This window comes from Fukomys damarensis, unplaced genomic scaffold (genome assembly GCF_012274545.1).
Source record: "Fukomys damarensis isolate Sample0158 unplaced genomic scaffold, DMR_v1.0_HiC HiC_scaffold_21, whole genome shotgun sequence".
NCBI classification, from domain to species: domain Eukaryota; kingdom Metazoa; phylum Chordata; class Mammalia; order Rodentia; family Bathyergidae; genus Fukomys; species Fukomys damarensis.
Genome location: NW_022900933.1, coordinates 34747051 through 34754134, shown reverse-complemented (window position 1 = coordinate 34754134; position 7084 = coordinate 34747051). Strand labels below are relative to the sequence as shown.

General features: G+C 58.3%; 1 long non-coding RNA gene across 1 annotated transcript; it reads right to left on the bottom strand.

Moving 5' to 3' along the window:
- Positions 1 to 3258: 3258 nt before the first annotated feature.
- LOC104851809 lies at positions 3259 to 5109 on the bottom strand. The gene is made up of 3 exons (XR_777297.1): positions 5064 to 5109; positions 4607 to 4792; positions 3259 to 3465 (listed from the first exon to the last, which is right to left on the bottom strand). It is a non-coding gene; the product is annotated as an uncharacterized LOC104851809 (long non-coding RNA).
- Positions 5110 to 7084: the final 1975 nt, after the last annotated feature.

Below are 7084 nucleotides of genomic sequence, written 5' to 3'. Positions count from 1 at the left end.
GGAAGGGGGGGGAGGAGGGGGAAGGCCCAGGAGACAAAGGCACCCCATCTTTTCCTTCCCTTCCCTGTGAGCGCCAGGCTGGAACATGCCATAGGGTCCTTGGCTGAAGGTGTTTGACATGATATCCTGGCTTTCCTCCTGCATTTGAGGTTGGCCCGGCTGTGAGGGGAGAGCATGGTCTGTGAATGTGGCTCACCTCAGCCTGGCTTTGAACTTCTCTGAGGCTCCGCAACTTCCTGCTGTGGGACCTGGGGAACAGGCTGGGGAAAGAGCCCTAAAGTTTCCAGTGTGGCTGCTGGGCTTTGTAGGCAGGCCCCAGCTCGGATCTGATCCGCTGACACTCAAGACACTGGGGTGTGACCGTGACTCTGTTTCCCCCCAAGGCTGGCAGATGTGTTTTATAATCAGTCAAGCCTCAGTGTTGACTGAATAATTGCTTAAAACAAGTGATGTCCAAGTGATGCCTGGTGCAAAACCCATCACAGGCGAGGTGGTGGGGCTGCCTGGTGGCCCGTTTGTCCTCTGTCCATCTGTCTCTCTGTCCATCTGTCCTTGTGCTACCCTGGAAGGAGGGCGGCTGGTGCTGGCCCTGTTGGTGTGGCGGGTGGCCTGGCGGGAAGCAGCCCTGCCTCTGACAGCTTGCTGGGCTGTGCTTCCTAAGTCTGCTGCCTGTGGGGGAGGCGGTGGTTACTCACTTCCTGGTGCTGGGAAGTCCTCAGCCGGACAGGGTGCAGCCTGCTTCCTGGCACGGCTCCTGCCCTCTTTCCCTGGGACTGACTGCTGGCTCTGACTGCGCCCCTCCCCAGGCCTGGGACCCCTCACCAAGACCCCACTTCCCACACGCAGCTGCCTGAGGACTGAACTAGAGCCCGTGAGCGCCCCATCTTCGTCAGGAGCCCAGGCTGCAGGGAGCTCCTCCTGTGGATGCAGGAGTCGGGCTGGGCTAGGACCTGCTCTCAGTTGCAGGGTCACTGGTTGAGTGTTTGGGGAGTAGATGTGGGGCAGCGGCAGAAGGACCCAGGGTGGGCCCCACTGGATCTGCTCTCTCTGTCTCAAATCCAGGTTCCATCTCACTGGCCACTGGAGGTGGTGTGGTGGCCCCCCCGCCCAGAGATGTAGAGGGGGGTGGGCCCTGGGTAGGGCCTTCTGCTACGGGCTGGCCCAGTGTCCGGGCCCCTGGACCCTTGTCCTTGCTTCTCAGATGTCCTTCCCCACACTCTCTCCACTGTGCCTCACTGCTGCTTGTGGCCCTGCCCTCCCAGGTGCCCTTTGGCTGCCCACGGGCTGGGGTCCTCCTTCCCTCTGGCCACTTGCTGCGGGGTGACCCTGCACCTAAACTCCCTGTCTGGACACGCGCTTTCATGGTGCAGAAGTCACACCCGAGGGAAGGTCGTGAGGCTCCGATGAGACCACTGACAGGAGGCAACAGGTGAAGCAACAGGCATGGGCAGGGCCTGCACATCAGGTCGACTGACTCTAAGCCCAGAGCTGCTGTTCACGGCCTGCAGGAACTTGGGCAGGAGCCAGGTTCCCTGTGGGAAAATGGGAATACCGATAAATCTGCCACAGGGCCGCTGGGGAGGGCCAGGTAGGACTGTCCACCCTCGTGGACAGTGCTCCTTTCTGGCAGTGGCTAACAAGCCCGCCTCCTGTCCCCCACTGTTAAAAAAATCCAGAAGAAACACTCACAACATAAAGCTATGAGTTTTTCAGCGTATGATGTCTTTTGTGGAATTCACAACGCTGTGTTTCATTATCACTTCTAGCTAGATCCAGAGCATTTCATTAGCCACAAAGGAGACCTTACTATACAGTCATCCCCACCCGCTTTCACCCCAGACCCTGGCCACCATATAATATGTGAGCCTTCAGGTCTGGCTTATTTTACTTTGCCAGACATCTTGCCAGGTGCACCCATGTTACAGCATGTAGCGGTGCTTCACTCCTTTTCTCAGCTGAGTAATATTCCACCATGTGGATGTACCATGCATTGATGATCTGCTCGCTAGCCAAAGGCATCTGGGCTATTGGCACCTTTTGCTTCTGGTGATGGATGCTGTTCTGAACTTTCACGTGGAAGTCTTCAAGTATCTGCTTCAGTTCTTTGGAAATAGACCCAGTGGTGTTGCTGGCTTGCATGCTAACTCTGTGCTTAGCTTTTTGAGGAACAGCCAGAGGATTTCCATGCACAGCCCCGTTTGACAGCCCCCAGCAGAGCCTCTCTTCTCCTGTTCACAGGCGTAGACACAGCTCGCTAGTTCTGGGAGGACCCTGGGGGCACTGACTTCCCGCCTCTAGCTGCACATGTCCTTCTTCCCTGTCCCCAGCGTGCTGTGGACTGTCCTGAAACTGGGCTCCCATCCAGCCTTAGAAGGAGGCGGAGAGGCTGAGAGAGCAGCCTGGGGCCACCCCACTAATGAGCAGCCTAGGAGGACCAAGAGGCAGCCCTGCTGACCTCAACCCGGCCTGCGCCCTGGAGTGCGGCCTGCCCATGCCAGCACCTTCCCGGCAGGCCGCACTGCAGACTGATCCTGATCCAGCCTGAACCCAGTACTGTGGCCTCCCTGACAGGAACACTAAATGCGCAGCACCGCGGGGTGGGGTGGGTGGGTGTTGCTCTGCAGGGGGTGCCCCCCCAGGTCACAACCCCCAACAGGAGGCAACAGGTGAAGCAACAGGCATGGGCAGGGCCTACACATCAGGTCGACTGACTCTAAGCCCAGAGCTGCTGTTCACGGCCTGCAGGAGCTTGGGCAGGAGCCAGGTTCCCTGTGGGAAAATGGGAATACCGATAAATCTGCCACAGGGCCGCTGGGGAGGGCCAGGTAGGACTGTCCACCCTCGTGGACAGTGCTCCTTTCTGGCAGTGGCTAACAAGCCCGCCTCCTGTCCCCCACTGTTAAAAAAATCCAGAAGAAACACTCACAACATAAAGCTATGAGTTTTTCAGCGTATGATGTCTTTTGTGGAATTCACAACGCTGTGTTTCATTATCACTTCTAGCTAGATCCAGAGCATTTCATTAGCCACAAAGGAGACCTTACTATACAGTCATCCCCACCCGCTTTCACCCCAGACCCTGGCCACCATATAATATGTGAGCCTTCAGGTCTGGCTTATTTTACTTTGCCAGACATCTTGCCAGGTGCACCCATGTTACAGCATGTAGCGGTGCTTCACTCCTTTTCTCAGCTGAGTAATATTCCACCATGTGGATGTACCATGCATTGATGATCTGCTCGCTAGCCAAAGGCATCTGGGCTATTGGCACCTTTTGCTTCTGGTGATGGATGCTGTTCTGAACTTTCACGTGGAAGTCTTCAAGTATCTGCTTCAGTTCTTTGGAAATAGACCCAGTGGTGTTGCTGGCTTGCATGCTAACTCTGTGCTTAGCTTTTTGAGGAACAGCCAGAGGATTTCCATGCACAGACCCATTTGACAGCCCCCAGCAGAGCCTCTCTTCTCCTGTTCACAGGCGTAGACACAGCTCGCTAGTTCTGGGAGGACCCTGGGGGCACTGACTTCCCGCCTCTAGCTGCACATGTCCTTCTTCCCTGTCCCCAGCGTGCTGTGGACTGTCCTGAAACTGTGCTCCCATCCAGCCTTAGAAGGAGGCGGAGAGGCTGAGAGAGCAGCCTGGGGCCACCCCACTAATGAGCAGCCTAGGAGGACCAAGAGGCAGCCCTGCTGACCTCACCCCGGCCTGTGCCCTGGAGTGCGGCCTGCCCATGCCAGCACCTTCCCGGCAGGCCGCACTGCAGACTGATCCTGATCCAGCCTGAACCCAGTACTGTGGCCTCCCTGACAGGAACACTAAATGCGCAGCACCGCGGGGTGGGGTGGGTGGGTGTTGCTCTGCAGGGGGTACCCCCCCAGGTCACAACCCCCACAACAGGCGCCGTCACTGTTGAGCAGTTCCCCTTCCTTTCACCTTCAGGTCTGTTTTCTGAGTGCAGCCCCTGCCCTGCCCCCTACATTCGGCTCTTGTCCAGGTCCTGTGTGTTTCAGGTGTCAGCGCCATGTGGACAGCTCCTGGCTGGGAATGCAGTGCTACCACCCTGATGAGGAAACTGAGGCTAGGGTGCCCTGCAACCTGAGCTCATATCCCTGTAGCTGCCACCGTCTGGACTCAGCCACCCTCACCCAGGCTCCCCTAGTGACCCAGTCTCCCGCCCATCCTCCACACTGTCCTCACAGCTGCTGGACAGATCTGCTAAAACACTGAGCTCGGTACCACCCATGCTCTGTGCTATCCAGTTCTCCAAGTGTGGACAAATTCAGAACCCTGGGTCTAGCACCTACTGCCAAAGCCAAGGGTCGGTCCCCAGCTAGGCCCTGTGCCCCCCTCCACGGTCCCCCGCCAGGCCGCCATGGGCCTTCACTCCATCCTGAGGGATTTCCAATAAGGCGAGGCACCTTCCTGCCCCTTCATTGCAGCTTGCACTGGAGATAAAACTCAGAGGCCCCGGGTCCCCTGCCCTTGCCCACCTCTCCATCCCCGCCACACTCTCCAGACCACCCAGCCATCGTGCTGCAGGGTGGGGACACCGCAGGCTCCCCGATGGCCTCTCCCTCCTGGTGGCACCTCCCAGGGCCCACCCAGCACCTGAGAGACTTCCCCGTCATGGCCGTGAAGGTGCCCTCACTGGCATGGGGCTCTGTGGTGGATGTCCACCACGCCGGATGCTGGGTTTGCTTGTTTTCCCGAGCCTGCTGTGCGTGCAGTGAGGGTGGGGCTGTGGCTGAGCTGCCTGCTGTCCTCAGGGTGGCTCACACACGTGCTCCATCAACACTGGTGGGTAGAGGAAGGAAGGCTGCTGATGGCATGGACTGGTTTCTGTCTGACCCCAATCTGCACCCTTTTCATTACACTTTGTATTTCCCCGTGTTCTTATCTGTCTGTGCATCCACCATCCACCCTCCACTATCCATCCATCCACCATCCATCCATCCATCCATTCATCATCTTTCATCCATCCATCCATCCTCCACCCACCATTCTCCCACCTACTATCCATCCACCCACCCACCCACCACCCATCCATCACTACCCATCGACCCACCCATCTGCTATTCATCCATCTACCATCCACCATCCATCCACCCAACTACCATCATCCATCCACCCATCAACTATCCATCCACTATCCACCCACCCATCCACCCACTCATCCACTGACCTCACTCAGAAGCCGGTCCCTCTTTCTTGATGTCAGAATGAACCCCCTCACCCTGGGAGGCAGGGCAGGAATTTCTAAGTCCCTCCCTAACCTGCTGGCCCTGGGAGGCAGTAGCACTACTGGTTGAATCCATGAACAGAGAGGGCAAGGAGCAGCCCAGGGTGAGGGGCGCCTCTGAGGAAAGCTACCTGGCAGAAGTTGGAGGTGGGGGCAAGTGTGATGGCCCCTGGCACTGGGCCATCATGTGGGCATGGGGTGGTGGTGGTGGCTGGGAGGGTCTCAGGATGGACGGCACGGGCAGAGGGGGCACCAAAATATGGGTGATCCCTCTGCCAGTGGAGAGCCTGGGGCCCCCTCTTCCTTGGTGGGACGGGACAGGGACCATTGTGGGAGTTGTAGGGGGCAACCAGCCCTACATGGGGTGAGCCTGTACAAGCACATCCTGTTATTCCTGCCCCATAAATAGTCACCACCTTCCTAAAAATGGCCCTGCCATGAACCCGAGGAGTTTGGGGTGGGAGCCTGGCCCAGGGTGCTCTGTCGCCAGAAATAGCACAGGGCCCCCCAGCAGCAGAGACCACAGGGGTGGTGGCGGCTGCACTTCCGGGCACCGAGCTAGGCTCTCTTCCCAGCCCAGCATGATTCAGAGAATGAGAAGGTGACCTTTTCCTTTCTTAGGGGCCACTTTTGTGAATCCGGGTTTATTTGGGGACACTGTGAGCAATGTAATGGAAGCAAAAGTGAAATCAGATCGCACTGTGGATACTGACTCTGGGCCTGGCAGAAGGGAAACGGGAAATGAGCAGCTGCTGAATGAACGAACAAACACATTGTCTCCCTGCCCCTGGGCGTACAGGTAGCGAGAGACAGCCGAGGAGACCCAGGCAGGTCCACGCATTCAGGGATGGCCCACCCCTGAGAATACACCCTGCTGGGGTGCCCTGGAGGGGTGGCTTGGATGGCACACAGCCGGCGACGGTGCCCCAGATGGTCTTGGAGCTGCTTCGGAGGCGCGACTGCTGCCTCAGTGAGCCGCTGACACCATGCTGCCCCGGTCCAGCTGCTGCCATCCTCAGGGACAGGCTTTGGGGCTCTACTCCCCATCACGCTTCTGAGGAGTGCTGGCCACCTGCACGCACCCCAGTGTAAGAGCCTGGGGGAGGCCTTGCTGCCCCCTAAAACTTGTTGGACAGGAAACGGTGACCGACAGGGAGAGACATGCTCTGCCACTCCCGTCAGACGTCCCATGCCTGGGCCACGCCATCACGCATTGCCACGCCCAAGCCTTTGTGTCTGCAGCTCTCTGTGCTTGGTATGAAACTCTATTTTTCGAGGCAGGGTCTTACTGTGTAGTCCAGGTTAACCTCAAACTGGCGATCCTCCCGCCTCAGCCTCCCAAGTGCTGGGGTTACAGGCATGCGCCACCACAGTCAGCTCAACTCTGCATATCTTTGCACACAAGACTTCTAGCAAGTCTTGGTGCCAGTCCTCCAGAGGTCCCTCAGTTGGAAGGAATGTTTCTGTCCTCCAGCCTCTCCCAGCCCAGTGTTGGCCTCTCCATGGGGACAGGGCTACAAGGTCTCTGCCCACCCTGAGGGTTGCAAAACCCCTTGCCCCCTCTGCTGCCTGCTCAGTGCCTGCCCAGCACTGCCTGCAGCTATTCCCACAGCACAGCTGGAACAGGGCCGCCCTTGTGCCCCAGCCTGGTCCTCCCATGGCTGAGCATGGAGAGGCTTAGTGGGCCCAGCCAGGTTTCAGGGTCCCTGCTCCAGTGGCAGCCCCTCCAGGCTCCCAGGGCCAGCTCCCCGCTTAGATTCCCCTTCTCGCTATCTCCCAGCTGTGCCTTTTGGAAGGCTGGGCCTCCCATGCCTCAGGGACCCCTCTGTTCTGCTGCTTGGCTGGAA